Consider the following 8115-nt stretch of genomic DNA (forward strand, 5'->3'; position numbering starts at 1 on the left):
CCCGCCCTTCCCAGTTGAATTGTAAACTGCACACTGCTTTGAGTATAATGGGTATTTATGAAAGTTATACTAAAACATTTACTAAAGTCCAGTGCAAACCAAAACCCTTCAGTCAGGAAGCTTTTAGCTACCAAAAATAATCACCAGGCCCTGGTTAATATTTTTAACGATCATGCGTTCTTGGGAATTTCCTCTTCCCTCCGTGGAGATAAGTGATTAAACAAAATAAAGGCAGTGGCCATTTTGATACATTGCGATGTGTCAGAGACATATCAACAGTTCTTTTTTTGTATCTTTTTCCTAAGTCTTGACTTCTGCATTCACTGCCTGACTTTTAGGCTGAATTCCACTTCTCTATTATGCTGCTGAAATCCAGTGAAGTCAGCAGAAAAGCCAGGAGAGTTTCCTGGGTAGGACTTTTAAGCCAAGGTATTAGATCCACTAATGGGGAGACAGTTATCTATTACACGCCTTATTAATTTCATAAAAAAGACATTGAGCTCTATTCAGCTGCATGTTATTTGGCTTAATCATTTCTGTAGAACGCCATTAGTGTAACGTCCTGTCCATTCTTCAGGTCTTCTCCATGGAGACCTCCTCTGGACTTAGTCCCACGCAATGAGATCAGAACTGGCCCTTTGAGTGCATTTTTCAATACACCAAGTATTTTTGATGTAGAAAACTTTTAATCAGTTGCAAGTGTTTTGTTCTGCAACTGGGCAGTTTTAAAATTTCAATTATTGTTGCCTGTCACGACCAGTAAGAGTTGCTGGGAAAGGGAGTGTCAGCTGCAGGCAGGGAGGAGGAGGGCTCTTAGCCCTCAGGACTTTGGTGGAGGATGGAGCAGCCCAGAAGAAGTTGCCTCCCCGGGATCTAACACCATTTTGTGCTGTGCAAATAGTGGTTTTGCAGGGTTGTGGTGAGAGGGCAATGTTTCCCCTTTTGGTGCCTTCACCCAGAAGCCAGCGTTGTGTGAGCCAGCACAAAGGTGCTGCTCAAGCCTCTGGCTTTAGGCACCAGGAGGTTGATGCCTCTGCACCACCTGAATCGCACGACTGCTCCGGTGTGGTGCACGGCTCTTTTGTCAGACCCTGCAAAGGGATGGCTTTTATTCCTTAGCCTCTATTTTCATGATATGCCTCTTCCTCCCAGTCAGTCCTCCTGGTGCTGCATAAGGATTTCATAGAAATAAATGGTGACTGAAGGTCTTCCAAAGCAGATCCCTTGTAGGGGAGGGCAGAGCACAAAGAGGAGAGCTAAACTCCCAGATGGTGATAGGTCATCCTGGAGAAATCCAGCTCATCCTTTTCAAATACCCACGTATGTCAGGAACGTTGAAGTACATGGCTTGTTGCAGTAAGATACAGTTCTCACTGACTCATTAAAACAAATGTTAATCTTGATTAGCTCTCAAAATGTTCACGTATCACCAAAGCAACCTATTCAGCTTTGAAGCAGGGAGAGGACATTTTCTTTTTGCATCCTCAGAATGAAGGCAGGCCTGGGGTGGCCCTTACTCGCTTGATTGTTTGGTGTTACATTGTGAGGAGAACTCAAAATGCATATTTTGGATCTTTGCCGAAAGAGAAGTTCAGCATTTAGGATTTGAACTCTGTTGTCAAACGATAGTAAAAATAAAACAATGTTTGCAAATGTATCCATCTGTATAGATGCTCCTGGTGCAAGAAAGGGGCAGCTGGATTAACTGAGTGAATTTTTGGCAGTAGAAAATGTTTTCCCATTTTTCTGTGCTGGTGGGAGCTGTCTCTAAGGCAGGCACCAGGGACGTGCAGGGACCGCATCTCCTCACACCCCAGGGAATCAGGGGGGAACATTTCCCAGCCCGGTAAGGAGCCCAGGCACTCGGGTCCCTATTCGGTCTGCAATAATCCTTCTCCTTAGGGACTCACAATGAAGGAGGCCCTCGCAGCCCAGTCCTACAAACTGCGGAAACCTGCTTTGTCCTCGCATGGACAAGGAGACAGTGAAACCCCCGCAGTGTAGATCTAATCCACCCTGTGTGTCTTTCCATTGCACATGGGTTTCAAAAAGATACGGTCTTGCTCAAATATTTTCTGAATGCCTGATACCTTTCTGCAACGAGGGGAGGTATCTGTGAGCGATACAAAGCTGCTCCGGCAGGACAACACTGAAACCTTATCTCACACCAAAGGGCAGATAAAGGAGCCCTTTACCAAGCTGGCTTAGCGAAAGAGAGGCTCTGGGCTTTTTCCCGTTTCTGTCCTCGATGCTATCACAACAGCAGCAGCAAGGCATGGCCACGTCCCCGACTTTGGGTACACTGGGGTCCCAGTGGTACCCCAGACCGCACCGCTGCAGAGCAGGGGAGTTTGTCCCCCAGCCCAGGGTTTGCTGCCTGTGTGCAAGACACCAGCTTGCACAATATTTAGTCTCTGCTCCCTGTCTCACTTTCTCCCCCTGTCTTATCAGGCTTTCCTTGAAGTCTTTGTCAAGAGCAAGAGTGAGAGGGGAGGCTGAGCATGCGGGGTTGCTCAGATGAAGCACACCAAGGGCTGGCGTGCCGCTCAGCCCACCTGCGCGAGAGCTGCCCACCACCACTCTTACAGGAATATATTTTTCATGGGAAATCACACACAAGCTCTCTTGGTAACTAGCACACAGTCCTTGGCAGCTACGTGTGTGGGAGTGCTTCAGTAGTGCCTTGGGGCAGCTCTGGTTCAGGAAAGCACAGATGTATGAGTAAGGTCTGGCTGATCTTTTGATGCCAGTCTTAATTTTGGTGGAGTTGATTTATGGGCCTGGACAAGCTGACCTTGATGACACAAGCTCGCTGGTGCTGAGGTTCCCCCGCGCCTCTGACACAGCACAGGGGCACGTGCAGGGCTTTAAGCATGCACTCAGGCATTGCCCGCAATAGAAACACTTCCCTGGCCGGGGGCTGTGCTCACGCACGTGGCCTTTGCTTTGGCTTATTTCCATGTTAGAGACGTTCTGGAAGAACCTGCCGATCTTCTGTAGGAAGCGCTACTTAAAGTCAGCATTATAGAGGTCAACCTCCAGCTTTCTGTCATCACAACCCCAACTCCTTGTGCAACGTGATGTTGAATATCTAATTAACAAGTCAGTAGCAATTAGCCTTTGGTGTTAATGAGCAGCTGCTAGTATCAATGGGAGGGAGAGGAGGCATTATGACTGTCAGGACATCTTGAAAAATGTCTTTATTGCAAAAGTGGAGACTTCCATGAGGAACAAGAGAGCTGCACAAAGAGGAGGTCTTTGCCCAAAGCGGGCCCAAGCTGACTTCTCCTGGGAAAGAGACCCAGCTGCTCTCTGGTGGCATCTGCAGCCTCCGGTCCTGGCAGTGTCAGCGGCAGATCCAGCCACCCCTGGATGATGTTGCATGGTGCTTCCCAAGTGCTGAAAATCAGAAGTCCTTCTGACTCTTACTGTCAGAGATAAAATAAGCATTTACTGTGAGATAAAAAAATCTAGAGACACGAAAAGCCTTGGGCAAGCTGAAACAACAGGGAAAGACCTCGGAAGGGGCAGCTATCCCAAAGCATCTTTTCTTGACCTCTGTTTACGATCTTTTTTTTTTAAAATGAAAAGACTGAAAAACAAAGGGCTGAGGGAACAAATATTCCCCAAACAGCTCTGCCAAAAGAGCCTTCCCCAGTACTGTTTCTCCGTGCCTGGCGGGAGGGTCCCGCTGGACACAGGGCTGCACAGTGACCCAAAAACCGCTCTGCAAGCAGAAGCCTGTCAGCCATCTGAGCTCGTCACCCCGCAGCATGCTGCATGGCCCCATCCCAAACCAGCCATTGTGTGCCCCGGCTCACGGCCTCCCCAGATACTTCACTGGCGAGGTTTTGTTTTAACAATAATGCTTTTTTTAACCCTTAGGGAAATTTGAGTGGGAAAAATACAATTTCAGCTAATCGTTCAAACTTTGGGGCTCTAGAGTTCAAAACTCAATTTTTGAACTGGGAGACTGATAATTTCAGAGGAACTTTTTTCCTGAATTCCGATTTCTCTGAAATCTGCAACATTCTCCGCAAAACGCGGATAAAATTCCTTTTCATAGAAGATTTTCACCAGGAGAAGACAGATCGGTTTCCCAGCCAGGCTGCGGTTGCCTGCCAGACTTCTGAGGCTCTCCCTGTGCTGCGAGAAGCGCTAACGAAGAATACAATCTCTGAACTTGATTAATTACGTCTGCACTGCACGGGTATTCCCATGGCACCCTCAAAACTCCTCCGTCCTGCCCCGGCGAGCAGGAGGCACACCGTAATCTCCGGGCTGGACTCTGCCCAGCGCTGTCGCCTGTTGTTTTCACCAGCATCCTCGCCCTGAGGACAGGCTGGAGGGCTGCCAAGTAGGGTTTAGAGCTGCCGCTCCTCCCCAGGAGCTCATGAGGTCTGGGCATGCAAGACCTGGTGCCTCACAAGAAATTTCAGCAAGGGGATGAGTTGGCTGGGGTGCTACGGAGCTCACCCAGGGGATGGTGGGGTGCACAGGGCGCGTAAGAAAGGCCCCCAGTGCTCAAACCTGGCTGCTGGGGGTCTTGCCCTGGCACTGGTGGCTCTGAGTGCCCTGGCAATGGCATGGGCACGCTGCAGAGCAGCGCCGGGACCTGGCTCCAGGTCCCCACAGGTGCCCTGTGCATCCCATGTGCAGCATCTTCAGTGGCTGGAGAAATCAGGAGGTTGTTAAAGCATGAGGATGGCAACCCGGGTTCGGCGGAGGACGAGGAGCAAAAGGTTTTGCTTTTCCTCCCCTGCTCCCTGAAGAGGTTCAGATTTGAAATACTGTTTCCTCGTACACTTTGAGGCTCAAGCAAGCATCTGCTTCTTCTGCTGAGAAAAGAATTAAAGCCAGTGAAAGTTCACAACACTTAAAATTAGGAGTTAAATTTATGTAGCAGGTTTTGTGCAAGAATCTAAAAGCAGTTCATGGGTGTTAGTCAAGGAAGCAGCACAACATCCCTGTGATGGGACTGGCGCTTTTATTATCTGCTGATGAGAAAGCAAGCAAGGGATGGTAAAATAATTTTTCCATGGAGAATACAGGAAGCGGGTGGAAACGGGGCCCGGGCGGCCTGGATCCCATGCCCCTGCCCGACAGCCAGGGACCATTCCCAGATGCAGTGTGCTCCTCAAGAAGCAGTCATCGCTCAAGGATTTGGAGCGGCCCGAGCCTGGAAACATTTGGCACGGTGCTCCTAAATCCGACAAAGGTCTGGACCAGCTCTGTGGGGGTGCAGCAGCTCTTTACACTGGCTGAGGCTCTGACCCTGTCCCTCTGCAAGCACCCTGCGCACCCCTGCCAGGTACGGCTGGGCTGCCCTCAGCTCACTCTGCTGGCAAAAGCTCTACAAACTGAAGGTGGAGTTTTTGCCATCTGATTTTGATTGCTGCTTGGTAATTGACTTTATTATTTAAAGTATCAAATGTTGCTGTGGTACAGCATTTTCCCTGGTGCTTGCTCATATGCTGATTAAACCCTGACTGACTGCAGCATCACAGCGAACAGCAGCACGCTAGCAGAGAGCAGCCCAAAAGGGCCAATGAAACAAACCAGGCAGGACTTAGTTTCTCAGGAGCAGCTGAGACTCGGAGGGAGAAGACACACTTAAAAGTTCCTGCAGCAAGACCATGGAGGAAAACCGATCATAAACCAAACATGGCCTCAAACTTAAAGGGATCAGCGTGGGCAGGGGATATTCAACAGCAGCCACATCAGCTGACAGGGGAGCAGCATGCCACACTAATTGGCTAGTGCTAATGAGGAGGTAAAGCCCCCTCCATCCCCCTATTCAATTCACGCCTGACAGGCCCTGAATGCTGCTGAGCCAGGCTGAGCCAGGGCAGAGCAGGCTGCACGGCCTTTGGAAAAGCACGTGTCCCGGCTCGGGACTGCCTGCCCATCTGCATGCTCTGCTTTTGGTGGGTCCCGCTGCCACCTGCCACCGTGGGCTACCGAAAAGGTCACCTTGTGACGGGCTGGGGAGGCTGCCAGGGAGCCTGAGCCTCGGCGCGCGCTGGAGGGGACGCCAGCAGGAGATTTGGGGATGACGGGGAGGTGCAGGCAGAGGCTGTGGGCATGGCTGCGCAGGGCCGGGTGTGCGGTGCCAGCACCCTGCGGCTCCTTCCCTCTCGCACACCATAACCGAGCCTTGGCTGACCGCCCAGGTTTTCCCCAACACCGACTTCCACAGGAGGGTAGCGGCGGCTCTGCAAGGTGAAGCATCATGATTTCAAATTTAAAAATGCCCCTTCATATGGCCCCTGCTGACCGCTTCCCGCTCCAGCAGCTACTACTAACGATACTAAAGACTGGGTAAACAGGAAGTGTTTTCCACACATCCCGTTTCACTCCTGCGGCTCCCGCTCCGCTGCCAAGGCCGGAGCGGTCCGGCTCTGTGCTCAGCTCCGCGCGCGTGGAGAGGTGTGGGTGGCCGATGTCCCAGCCGTGCACCGTGACCTGCGTCCGTCCTGGGGCAGAGGACATCGGAGAGCTGGCATAGGGCCAAGGGGTGGCTGCTGCAACCAATAAAACCTGGGTCTAGAGTTTTTCCCAAAGTTGACAGGCTTCAGTCTGGAGGAGGTGGGGAGGAGAGTGAGGATGCTGGGAGCCTTTGTGAAGGCTCTGTACATTGCAGGATTGAGCCTGTATGTCCGCTGATGGTGCAGAAAGCTGTCAGCTCTGGACCTGAGTTTCCAGTGTCCAGCGTCTCCGATCTGAACGGAGCATCCAGAGCTGCCTCTTCTCGACGGCAGTGTGTTCAGTCCGTGCAAGCCCTGTAACTTTCCACAGGGAGCTGCTGCTTAAAACTCAGCTCAGCACTAAGCACAAAAATGGACGGAGATACACCCTCCCTACAGGTTAATGTACCATGCACACGCAAACGCACACAGCGTTTCATGCACAACTGAGCACAAGCACACGCTTGTGCCTAGAAGAGACTCCCCTGGACAGATGCACTCCCATGGAGTCCATCAGCTGGCAATGCTCGCGGCAAGCAGCACACAGTATAAAATCACCTATTGCTGGAGAGAATGATGGGCAGCAGAAAACAGCCTTCAAAAACCTGTCTGCCAAGGAAAACAAGTGGGGTCTTTCTTTAGCCGTGCATTTATATAAACAAACACAGGAATGTTTTGCAACTCCCAGGGGACTTGCCCAGAGTAATATTTTGCTGAATAAGGGTGGGAGTAATCCTCTGCTCACCGTAAGCCTGCGCACAAGCGCTATGTGCTGCCCAGACCGGGAGGACCCAGGTGTGTGTGGTGTGAGCCGGGGACGTGGCTCTGCTCCAGAGGAGCCCCAGACGACACGCGTCCCCAGACCCGTGCTGTGCGCTCTGCCTTGCCGGGAGGAAAGCATATGGGCTGCCATGGAGGTCTCGCTGCCCGCAGCAGCAGGCAGTGAGATGGCCTGGCAGCCACAGGGCTGCTCACTTGGTGGCCTGATCATGTCCTCTGAGAGAGTCGATAAATAGTTGCCACCGCCGCAGCCCTCATGTTCCAAAATGTCTCATTTCCTAGCATGAAGTCTAGATCAAAGTTTCAAATTCCAATTTAAAAGTGTCCTATTCCTCCTTCGGCCACTGAGAACCAAGGTCACTCATACTCATATTTAATTTGAAATCACAATCAGCTTTGCACCAGAATGGCCTTGAAAATTAGGGCACTGGGGCAGTTTCTATGCCCCTGTCTGCTGCCTGGCGCTGAAGACACCATCTCTGCTGGGTGATGTCCTGCAGGTTTAGTGGCCCAAACTGCCTGTACCTCGCTCTTTCCCAACACAGGGACAGTGTGACGGGGGTGACAAGCCATCCAACAAACTGACTGACCGCTGAGGTGTAACCCAAATTTCAGGGGGTCACAAATACCCCAGGACGTGCTCCACTGGCGCCTAATGCCAACATGGCCCCCTCTTGAGAAGACGGCCACAGGCACCGCCATGCTTGGCATGGGCTGTGAGGGAAGCCCTGGCACTGCGGGGGTCCCCACCAGCCACCCGTCTGCCCCCTCTGAGGGGGAATGAGGGGCAGCTGTGGTGGGGGCTACTGAAACGTGCCCTGTGCCAGTGAGGCGGGGGGGCGGCGGGCAGCCGCCCTCTTAGGGCTGG

This window comes from Pygoscelis adeliae, unplaced genomic scaffold (assembly GCF_000699105.1).
Source record: "Pygoscelis adeliae isolate BGI_AS28 unplaced genomic scaffold, ASM69910v1 Scaffold114, whole genome shotgun sequence".
In the NCBI taxonomy this organism is placed as follows: Eukaryota; Metazoa; Chordata; class Aves; order Sphenisciformes; family Spheniscidae; genus Pygoscelis; species Pygoscelis adeliae.